The sequence below is a fragment of the Hyalella azteca genome, unplaced genomic scaffold, assembly GCF_000764305.2.
Source record: "Hyalella azteca isolate HAZT.00-mixed unplaced genomic scaffold, Hazt_2.0.2 contig9809, whole genome shotgun sequence".
Taxonomy (NCBI): domain Eukaryota; kingdom Metazoa; phylum Arthropoda; class Malacostraca; order Amphipoda; family Hyalellidae; genus Hyalella; species Hyalella azteca.
In genome coordinates, this window is record NW_025939869.1 from 72,097 (window position 1) to 85,111 (window position 13,015).

A 13,015-nucleotide genomic window follows, 5' to 3' on the forward strand; every position below is an offset into this window, starting at 1 on the left:
CAGCAAAGTTTATTCGCTGAAATTAAGAAATAAATGTAAAGTTTTAATTAGTATTATTTAGTGATAAATTTTTCACGTAAGTTAATATTCGTAAATTCCATCCTCAATATTGTAGAACTTACCTTATATTGTTTAGTAACAAAGTTATTGTAATTGTGCACTGTATTCACACAGAAAACTTTCAGTGATTCTAAGCCGGTTAGAAATTTCTAGGATAAAGTTTATAACGATCTCCGGAAAACAGCCTCGAAGTTAGCCTTCAAATTGCACGGCATCGAATTTCAGATGAGCCTCTAATATTAAAGCCTGCCGAATGTTCTCCAAATTGAATTTACGCATTCGAAGGTCGAGCTCTCGATAGCTTATTAATCGCGAATACGCAACACCGTTAGCCATTCAAAATTTAATTCATATTTTAATTCATAATATTGTTCAAGTTTTATACAGAATTTTATTCTGAATTTTATTCAGAATTGTATTCGGAATTGTATTAAGAATTTTATTCAGAATTGTATTCAGAATTGGGGCAGTGATCTTATATGCCAGAATAGTCAGTTATTCAAAAGAAGTGTCAACAATTTTCATTGCTAAGTAGGACATTCCACAGGAAAACTTTTCCGACAAGTAGCATCTTTTGCAAACTTAATTACGTTAAATTTTTCGCGGTTAATAGAGATGCTGCTACAGAAATCAACGTCATTACTTGTAAAAAACTTCTGCATCAATTGAATTGTGAATATATTCGACGATATTATTTTAATTCTTCAGCAAATCAAAGGTAATTTCGATTTGATCGGAAGTCTAATGCTCGACTGCTTCAGCGAACGTTTTTTTGAAGAACAAAAGTTTCAAATTTCGTTCAAATAATAAATATATCTGATTCTTCTACCTGCATGCTTAAATTCCAGATCAATATATGGTTGAGCCGCTGCTATTTTCGTATTCCAATTCACTTAACTAATATTTTATTAAAATTTAAACGAATTGCCAGAGCATGAATAAGACTCGATACCGCGAGCACTCGGGCAGATGAGAATTGCTGGTCCCGTCCCATATTTTCCTTAGTGACTTAAATGTCGCTTAGCATAAACAATTTTTTCATTCAAGGAGTTACGAAATAACATACAATGGTGATTGTTTCTTTAAAAATGCAACAAAACATGAGAGATAAATATTTTCCTTACAAGTTTTCTAAAAGAAGGCGAAATAATGATATTTTCTTCTCTGATCTTGAAAATATCTGACTAACTGATAATATTTAATCAAAGAACATTTCTTAAGATCTTCCCGAGTCACACTGAAGTGAATAATTCAGGTAATTATACCTAGTCAGCGTAAATTTAGCGTCGCGACTGAGATGATAAATCTTTCCAATCAAAGACCGATCAACAGATCAGATCTTATATGCCAGAATAGTCAGTTATTCAAAAGAAGTGTCAACAATTTTCATTGCTAAGTAGGACATTCCACAGGAAAACTTTTCCGACAAGTAGCATCTTTTGCAAACTTAATTACGTTAAATTTTTCGCGGTTAATAGAGATGCTGCTACAGAAATCAACGTCATTACTTGTAAAAAACTTCTGCATCAATTGAATTGTGAATATATTCGACGATATTATTTTAATTCTTCAGCAAATCAAAGGTAATTTCGATTTGATCGGAAGTCTAATGCTCGACTGCTTCAGCGAACGTTTTTTTGAAGAACAAAAGTTTCAAATTTCGTTCAAATAATAAATATATCTGATTCTTCTACCTGCATGCTTAAATTCCAGATCAATATATGGTTGAGCCGCTGCTATTTTCGTATTCCAATTCACTTAACTAATATTTTATTAAAATTTAAACGAATTGCCAGAGCATGAATAAGACTCGATACCGCGAGCACTCGGGCAGATGAGAATTGCTGGTCCCGTCCCATATTTTCCTTAGTGACTTAAATGTCGCTTAGCATAAACAATTTTTTCATTCAAGGAGTTACGAAATAACATAAAATGGTGATATTTTCTTTAGTGGAACTTCGTAACAACACAAAATGGTGATATTTTCTTTAGTGGAACTTCGTAACAACATAAAATGGTGATATTTCTTTAGTGGAACTTCGTAACAACATAAAATGATGATATTTTCTTTAGTGGAACTTCGTAACAACATAAAATGGTGATATTTTCTTTGAAAATACAACAAAACGCATAGAAGCAATATTTTCCATAAAAATTTTCTAAAAGAAGTGAAATAAAGATATTTTCTTCTCCGATCCTTGAAAATGTCTGAATAACTGATAATTTTTAAACAAATGACATTTTCTTAAGATCTTCACGAGTCGCACTAAAGTGAATAATTCAGGTAATTATACCTAGTCAGCGTAAATTTAGCGTCGCGACTGAGATGATAAATCTTTCCAATCAAAGACCGATCAACAGATCAATCTCAATTCCCTTCCACTGATAGGAAGACGTTGGGATTGGAAATTCACAAACAAATGATTAATCAATTCTACTCGACTTTCTTTTCGTTAAGAACACTGATGGGTGAAGTGATTTAATCACCATCGCAGCAGTAGATTGTGAGGTATTCACACAATCGACAGGGAGTAATTAAAGAAATAATCTGGGAAGCTTTTATTTTAATTTATCAAACAAAATCTTGAGTTTGAGTTCGAATGATTCGTCTTCATGATAATGGCGAAAATATTCAGTCAATGAGCACCGAATCCAAAAGTGCAATTTTCAGTATATGGTGAACGTGAAGGTGAAGATGGCGGGTTGGTCACGCGATGAAAGAAAGTGGTGACGAATGCGGGACGTACAAATAAATTACGGCCGGTCAGTCTCATGATCGGATTAAGGTATACTGTAAAGAAATGAATTTAAATCATAAATCTTGCGAAAGTTTAACAAATTTCACTTTTGCACTGAAAACATTACGAACCTGAGGTTTAAATGCCCAGTGAGGTAAACACTTTATGAAGGAAGAATAATTGATGGAAAGTGGTGGAAATCAGTTTAAGGGGTGGGAAGTTGGACGGGAAAAAGAGCAAGAAAAGTAGAAGGTTTTGATGCTTTAGAAATTTAAGATAAAGACTTAAGACTAAGGTTTAAATAATGATCTTTGCAGGTAACGTAAAGAAAATAACTCACTTCTCGAGCGAAGAACATTAAATAAGAAATCAATTTGATTTGATTTGGAAGAATTGGTGGAAGAATTGGCTTAAAGCATGAAATTTGAATTTGAATAAATTTGATTATATCCTTAAACTAGGTCCAACTTCCCAACAGATTTGATAAATGAATTTAATAGAGCAAAAATAAACAAAACGAAATTCACACGACATTCATACAAACCAAGGGATAGAGAAACAGGTATTATAGCAAGATGGCAGAAATACTTGAACTTCGATTGAAGTAACTTGTTCACCGGTTCAAAAACGGCGGTTAAGGTTTTGAGCTATGAATAATGAATTTGAACAGACTTTGAACACTGCTTGAAGGCGGTATAACTTTGGACTGGCACTGTCGGCAAATATCATTTGCTGCAATTGATAAATTACCCTAACACTAAACTTACCCTAGACTAATCTTAATATTACCCAAACATAAATTATTACTAAATACAGTTCAAAGAATAGAAATCTGATTAACGGTGGGAAATTTCCCACAGTTAGAGAAGCGGAATTCTAAGCAATTCCAAGCCAACAATAGATCCCGTAAATAAACCCTAGCATTCACACAAATTGACGGTGGGAAAGGAGGAATTTCTCACAAGATTTAGTTTCAAAATCTCAATTAAATTTTTCAGTTAAATTATTCAAAAAACGCCCATAACTGAGTATCAATCTAACTCTACATGTGATACTTTTTTTCCTTTATATCACCAATATTATGATAACATCAGAATTAAGATCGACTCTAACATTCAGAAGGTCTTAACACTGTAATTCCTCTCCCTGTGTTGATCTTTGGTATGGTCTTGAACCTCTTACTCCTAATCCTTTGAGGGCTCTAAATAAGACTAGCCAGCCTCTTGAGGCATCATTGAATGAGACTGGAATTAAGGAGATTCCTAAATCTAGTTAATGCTACACCTAATACATGGCACCCTTGGCACCAATGTTCTCTGTGCATTAATAACACAGAAACGTGCAATAAGGACTCGAATATAATTTCCGTATGTTAATTATACTGATTTTCGACGATAGTGGTTATCTTGTCAAGTGATAGTGGTTTCTGAAAATAAATATGATTATGAAGTTTTGAGAATAGTTTTAAAACTTGTTTTGTAAGGAAGCTTGAATTTTCTCAGTCCTTCGATAGATGCATGATCATCTTCGGCAATAAGTGCGTTCGAGTTTCCGAAATTCTTTGCGAGAATGCGGTGATCTTAAAAAAGATTGTTTCTATCCCATTCTGCCAAATAAAGATTTCTTTAAATTTTTATATTTTCTCTCGCAAATATTGTAATATTTTCTCGCGCAAATATTATATTTCTCGCAAATATTGCTTGTGCCATCCGTCATTGCTGAATGATGCTCCGATAAAATTCTATTAATGATGTCAATTTAGCTGCGATTTTCGACTTGATTCATTAATTTACAAAAATCAAATTTAATTTCTCAAATGACAAGTAAATTTTCGCTTACCTGATGCAGACTATATCTGTGCTACCAAGCAACACTCTCTCTACTGATGCAGCACTCGATGCAAGTGCTTGCTCAGCCCAGCGCTGTTGCGGTCTGGAGTGCCTACTGGATGCTATACTCGCTAATTGACATTGACAACATCAATGTTACTCATGTAGTTACTCGTTCATAGAGCAATATATTTAACAAATTTTCAGATTTGGTGTTTATTTATTTCAATAATGATCTTTCTAACGCTATAATTGTTTAGTAAGTTGTAAACATGAAAAGTTTCATAAATTGATAAGCAAATTGCAGAACCTAGTTACAGAGAGCCAGGCTAGTAGCAATGGCAGTCCTGAGTGCACAGTGACAGGCAGTCGACTTCGATGCTTCGAATGCTGGTCGAGCTCTGATATGTCGGTGACCAGATCAGGCCTCAATAACATCGCGTTTCATGGTTGTCGTAATAATACTACCATACCACCGTCACTTATACTCTCATTTACCTTTTAGGACAATTATTTATACGTGAAATTGATCATAGTATTATAGGTTTTGTAGGTATGGAAGATGAAATATACTATTGATGAAGTCAACGTAATTGCTTTTTTTAAATAATCATACTTTAATGGTGGACAGATCACAGCGATGAAGAAAAATAAATCATTTCTAATTCTAGGTTTCATTATATTGAACTTTCATCAGCTCACAACCCTGGGCAAAAAAAAAATTTTTAAATAAACATTGGAACATTGCTTCAATTTATTTTGAGCTAGACTATTTTCTATTTCAAGTTCAAATGAACTAAATATTTTCGAAAAATGATTACTGCTCATTAAATTTTGTATTTCGCAGGCACCTGGAATTTCACAGAAGAGATTACGAATTGCCTAATAACGTGCAAGAACTTGCATAGCATTATAAATTTCACAGCTGTTGTTTGTCTGTTGATTGGCTAAGAACGATTAATTGTACACGACGTATTTCCACCACGACTGGTGCGCAATATAATTAATCAATTAATCTTAAATTCTTGCCAACTTATGAAGGATTTTAGTGTAATTTATAGCGTTCTAGCGAGGATGTTGTCAAGTATGAGCCTCAGCTTGAAGCCTTCTGTTTAGGCTCAGAGCAAATGCATGCTATTTTCGAAAAGCCATTAATTAGTTCGTTGCCAGCCCTCCAAGATTGATAACGGTCGTCATAACCAATTATTGAGCCCTCTTCAGAATTTTGACACAAGGAGGTTACAAAGGACCGATCTGCCAAAAGGACCGAAATTAGGACTCGAGTTTGTTATTTTTTAAAATAAATGTAATGATTAAGGGTATCAAGAGTTGGCTTTCAAATGAAAATACGGTACAATAAAGAAGCGTATTTCATTCATTTCTACATCTGCAACTTTTAAATGAAAAAAAACAGTGCGAGCATTCAAAATATTGGATAATTGCAATGAATATTGACGGTGCAAGTGACTTTTTATCCGAAAAAAATCCGTTGTTGTGATAGGATACGAAACAGTCTTGAAATCGTTTCAGTAAGAATTAGGTCTTTTATTTATTTAAATCTTATGGATGCTGCAATTTTATAGCGAGTAAGTTCAATTCGCAGGAACATTAATTCCTCGCTCAGACATTTTAATTTTGTTTATTACTTGGATTCATGATCGAACACACTTAAATTATCATCAATTCAACCGATTCCAATAGTGAATTTAAATTATTCAATGCGAGTCCTCTTGAGACAGAAGAATAAGAGACAATAGAACACACACACATAATAAACTCATTTATTTTACAGCTTGAGAAAGCATCTCAGGAAACGAGAACCCTTGAATAGATTCCGCTTCTTGAAAGGATCATGCGGATACCTCGCCGGGCTGAGGTTTTCGCATTCGAAAGACATTTAAATGCATGCGATGTGCGGTTTACCAGCGCCATCAGAGGAGCGCTTTGCCAATAGTTCACAGAATTCAATTTTGGATCCTAAGACTAGGAGCCAGCCTATTCCTGCGTCAATGAGACCTACGCATTGATTGAAACCATTGTACCATGAATAATGAATAAAATTATTTCATTGAACGTTTTTCAATAGATTTTTAGAAACCAACTTTAAAATAAGATAAGAGATGGTCTATGAAGCTTTTATTAAATTGGTGATTTCTTATTTTATGCACGTAAATGGTCACTGTAGAATTGCCTTGGTGATTAATCGGTGATAAATGAAACGACGTTGATTGGCCAGGCTAAACTTTTTTGAGTGGCTTTAGGTCGTTTTGTTAGAAGGCATAAAGTCATCTTTGTTAAATTTGCCACAATTTGCAACATATCTTGTTCAACATATAAATTTGCAACGTATAATAATATATAAATTTGCCGCAATTTGCAACATATCTTGTTCAACACGTTGAAAAATAGAAAAATTGTTATGCTATAATTTATTTATAACCGGTTGATTTTGACATATCACGTTCTACTTATACGATATTTTATTTCGCTTAATTTGTGTACATTGGAGTATGACAGTCATCGCTAATAAAGCCAGACATAGTTCAACGTTTTCACAATCTGCGATAATATGATATTCAAATTCAAACATTGAAATTTGTATTTGTTTTTTAAATTTTATAATTAAATTATCCTCAATATATCTCCATATATTTCATCTTTTTTCTCATACTTAGGAGTACAATTTTTTTAAATTCGAAAAATTCATGCAAATTATTCACAAGCTATAAAACTTGAATGTAACACATTTCCCGGAGCTTCGTACGTATTTTGATCGAAGGCAAAACGAGCTCCCATCGAAACTTCGGCAATCTTTCCTTGAATTTACTCGTGCGTAGAATGTTTCAACGAGCTCACCCCCTGTTCCAGGGCCACCGTATGGATCGTTCAGTATGCTAAGAGACGACGCTGAGCTTTGCTCTATCGCACCCATGATCTACGGAGGTCTCACCACGCGATGCTCACAAGACTTCTCTTGAGGAAGTTCAGCATTCAGGAAACTTCCTGTGTTTGCATTATGTGAGAGCAAGAAAACTGTACGGGCACCAAGGTTGGTATAGCTCTTATGCACGTTTGTGGATCGTTTAGTGGATCGGACCTAGAGAGGGGAGCAAGAAAGCATCAATTCAAATGGATACTTCCGTTCGAAATCCAGCCTTTAAATAGATTAGATAGCGTTTGAAAATTCATACTTGTAATAAATTTATGATATAAATTCGTAATAGTAAACGCATATGTGAAAGTATATTGCAATTAATTGCCACGAGGGATTACTAGATAACTTTACATTTGGCACTGAAAATTTGAGAATAAATCTTTACCGCGTTTGATCAGATACAAATTCAGGCATTTGAACTTTTTCAACTAAAACGGTTAAACACCTTGAATACTATGAAGCTATGAAGCCATAGTCAATTCCTACGCATTATAAATAAAAAAATTATTTCGTCTCGCTGGCAATATTTAGTAAAAATTTTCACTTTTTACTGCAGTTTGACGTTTTCTATTTGAAAATATTTCAATTTCAATTTATAATATTAAATTTTCAATATAAAATATTTTTCTAAGTCTCATTCAAGTAGAGTTTTCCACCTAAGTTGAGAGAATGTTTGGGAGGGCGGTAGGGGATAGATATAAGTCACTTATGGTCCGAATAATTAGAAAGAACTTTGAAAGAGTTTAGTTTGGAGGACTTGGGAAGGGCGCTCAACTTTCAAAAGAAGAAGAGGGTTGACCGGCAAGAAAAGGGGATTGGATCTTGTGCTAAAGTTCGGCCGATCCCTCCTCACTTTTTGAGCGTTATTGGATCAAGAATTTGCTTGTGAAAGAAAAGATAGAAGTTGACAGGATTTTTCATGAGGTTCCTGAAGCGGATGAAAAAACTTTTTACATCGATTTAAACCCATTAGGAAAATTACCATTTCAAACAAAATTTTGGCTTTTCATGATGTAACTTCAATAAATATAACTCGGCGAGTTTGACCAATGAGTTGTAGTTAAGTGTTGTGAAAATTTTTGACCCTAATTTCTACGCAGTTTCACACATTTATTTATTACGATGTGCCTACCACATAAATGTTACAAAATGTACATCTAATTATTCTCCTCAATCGCATTAAGCATTCATCTGTAATTATGTATTGTTCATAAATTTGACACTAATTTAAATTATTTCTTTACATATCATTATTCATTATGCTGTGCATACCACGCAAACTTTGCTAAATTTACATCCAATTATTCTTCTTAATTGAGCTGATTAGTCTTTTCAAATCTAGTGTACCTTGTAAATTTAATCAGGAAGCCGGCAGCCATGATTATCTTTTAATCCCACTGGATGATTACATTAATTCTGCATAAAATACACACGTGACATACCATTTGCCATTTATTCCCCTGTGTCGTCTTGTTAAGTGTTGGATCTAAAGATCGAATCAAATAGCTTAGTTTTTAGCAATCAACATTGTTGATGTTGAGAATGAGTAACTGTTGTTGGAAGATCCTCTACGTAATCAATGTTTGCATCATTAAAGAGCTCTATAGCTCAATATGGGTCTGATTATCTCATTTAGAACAATCCGCGTTGACATTCACTTAATCTCTCAATGAGTTAATTTCCACGGGCAGTAGAATTACAGTGTGATTAATTTGTTGTTATACAGTGCAATTAATTTGTTGTTATTCCAATTATTCAAAGGAAAATCGAATAATTATAAACGTGCAGGCAAAGGGCGCTATATTGCGTGCCATGTTTGAGAATTTGGTTCAAAGTCTACATGATATTAATTAGTTTTGTTTGTTTTTTAGACAGGAAGTATTGTTCTGTGATTACTTTTATTGACGGTAATCTACTTGAATTTCTTAAAGTCAAAATTAGATTGAAATTTTTTTATTTGATAGACGTTAAATTTGCAAGCAGAAAACGTTCATCAATCTAAAACGCAATGCAATCATGCAGTTGCATTCCTACACATTGAACTCTAAAATGTATCATTTTCAACAGCTATAAAATTTTCAAGGCTCAACAGCGAGATCACATTTGATTAGACTATTATTTTTAATGCGATCACGATTTTTCAGGAATTGTTTTTAAAATTTTTGTCAAGGCTTCAGAATAATTTGTGAGATATTTAGGATTTCAGAACCACTGCGATCTCGATATTTTGGATTTATTTTTAAAATTTTCGTCAAGGCTTCGGAATAATTTGTGAGATATTTAGGATTGCAGAACCACGTTTGCCGCCATGTTGACTCGGTCAACAAGTTCTGTATTGGCATCCGTAGCATTGGGCCATGCCAGTGTTACCAATCGTGCATTCGTTCAGCAAATTTGGAAATAAAGTTTATCAATAATTTTCTTCAATGATCTAATAAAAGTATCTGCTGAAATCGATGACGCAATCTCGAAATTACAAACACTTGGCCAATTTTTATTTATTTCTGGACATTAAAGATTTTGTGCATTTGTGTCAATATTGCATTTACGTATTACATGTTAACGAATTAAGAATCCAATGACGTCCTTAAACATACAAGTGACTTCAAATGTATTTATAATAGTCTAATTGCAATCTATTCAATACTCAGTCCCGCTATCAATTAGTGATGCAAGCCTTCGCCCCTTTTCTATTCCAACGATAAAAATCTCGGAGATTTCAGATCAGCAGCAATTTGCTCCGTAGCCATTAAGCTAATTATAATCGCGACGATTTATTTTGTTGAACTCGGCATTTCTTTCTCTAAAATTCAAAGAAGACCGCGGAAGCAGTAAAGGATCCAATGGAGGTCCGATAGTTCGTATAGTCCCGCTATCTCTTTGAATGACCTGCGGAAATAAGAGCTCCTAAAACAACTTCAGATGTCTGCTAGACCCCCAAAGCAGTCTTTAGATCTGTCTTGAGCTGCGTTCACTTCAACCATGGACAGCCGAGCTTTTAATGAGAAAAATATTAGAAAATCCTCAGTAAAAGTATTCTTTCTTTTCCTGGGTGAAAGCAATACGGACAGGTCACTATGTACTTTGAGTTCTGTTTATAAACTAATTTTATTTACTAGTTAATCGGCAGTTATATAGATGTAGTTACAATATTTAGTCCAATGTGAATCCGGTTTGGGACTTCAAGCGTACGAAAAGCAGCTGAGAGCCACAAGAGAGATTCTACTTTGCTTTCATGTTATGCGCGGAGATCACAGGACGGAGAGACGTTTGTTGTTCTGAAAAAGTATTCTTTGCTCGTTCTTGTTTTCCGAGAAAAATCTAATCAGTTCTAGAGCTTAATTAAGACTCCAAGCCTCATTAGTCGCCTCCGGCCTGGGAGTCATAAATAAACTAAAATTATTCTGTTAAACATAATTAAATCAGAGTACCGTCCACGTATCCTGAGTAAATCTGTTGCTCAATGCTGAAAAAGTTACTTCTGCAATAAACTTACATTCGGTTTCGGTTACATTGCAATAGAATAATTCTCTAATGTCTCCTGATAGAATTTGTCATGATCTGTATTCCTGAAGATCATAGTACATTAATTTCAAAATTTAAATCATTATTTTAATTAAATTCAAAATTTATTGCCGAAAATATTATTTTCATAGGGTTCGTCCTTAGTAATTTCAAAAGATTTCCTCATTCACCTTATAAATGTACATCCCATATGATCTTGTTATTTGCCGGTTCAATGTTGATTGTAACCTAAAAAGTTATTATAAATCATTACGAAATTTTTAAAGCAAGTTACTCTAGCATCAGTCTAATATTATATCTATGACAGACTAATATTTTCTCACAAGAAATTCCATAGTGTGCATTTTGGTAATTTCTACTTTAAAACAGTCGATCACTGATAAAGGATTGAATTCTCTACATTCTATTTTTCGCTGAGTACATCACTTGTCAATGATGTTAGGACACTTTGTATTGATGCTCACTGTGCACCTTTAGATTGCATCACTTCTGTTTGCTGCATCACACCGCCTTCTCGACGCTCGTTTAGCAGCTTTGGTGTTCAAGGAAAATTTGCAGGGCAGTAATGACGGCGATTGCGTTCATTACATTCGATGAACTCCAGTATTATGCTCTCATAAACGAAGGTCAAATAGCGAACAGTTGTGAGAATAATTAGAAAAACTAGAACGTTATTTGATTTTATCGATGAAATTGTTGCAAGTTTTTAGTAATTTGCGATAATTTATGCGAGGGAAACTCATTTAAAAGAATTATATATAATTTTTAGCTTGTTTTTTTTTCATTCAGCTTGTACTCGGTCTTTGGGTTTCATTATCTTACATTAATAAGGTTGTAACATCAATGATGCAAGGCTGTCTGTTTAAAATCACATTTCTCATAATTTTACGAAAATTTCTCGAAAAAATCGCGCCTATGAGAGCGGCTGTCAGAACATGCCGCAGCTTCCAAGAAATTTCTTTCTCATATCGAGCTTAAGATGATCTATGAGCTTTTATAACAGCCAAGAAAAACTTTCCTTAAAGTTTTATGGTTCTCGAGGCTAGACAAAAGCGCTGAGAATTTTTCGGATAAAAAATTCGCCTCGCGCTACTTAAAATGGCCAACGTATTGGCCTGGAAGGAACCATAGAGGCGATTGCAATACAAAACGTGCGCGATAAAAGACGTAAATAATGGAATTCAAAGACACACGGCCGAATTAGCATTAAATTTGCGATTTGTATACGGTTTTCGGTTGCGATTATCATACATTTATTTATCAAGTCGGACATTTTTTCCTGACGGAGAAATAACTATTTTTACCGCGACCTGCTTCAATTCATAACAAAAAATGTAGCAGCAAAGATTCACGAAGTTGCTGACTAATTGTAGACTCCTCCATTATTGTTGTAAAACTGCAATTAACTAATTGTAGACTCATAATTGTTAGTAAAAACTGCAATTTGGATTAGAGTACTTCATGTGAATCTAATATAAATCTAATTTGAAATGAACGCTGTTACAATCCATAAATATACACTAATTTAAATATAAATTAACTGATAATGAGAAAAATTTTGAACATACATGAAACTTCTTCAGGCTTTTAAGATTCTAAGTGGCACCCCCTGATTTCAGTTCCAAAATAAATATCAAGGTTCTCACTTTTAATGATTATTAATTATATTTTTTCAATCAAATCATCTCATTCCAGCTCAATATTAGCCATCGAAGATGGCATGGGCTCATGGGAAATCGGAAAAAATCGAGCGAAATTTACGTATGGTAATAGGACTTTGATGAAAGCCTTTAAAAATTGGTTGAAAATGAAATTAGTGGCCCCTCTATAGAGAAAGCAAAATTTAATTTGCATCGGTAATTTTTGTAGAGGCACGTAGGTCGAAGAGAGAAATCAGACAGTTGAGGTTAAGGCTGAAAATTATATAG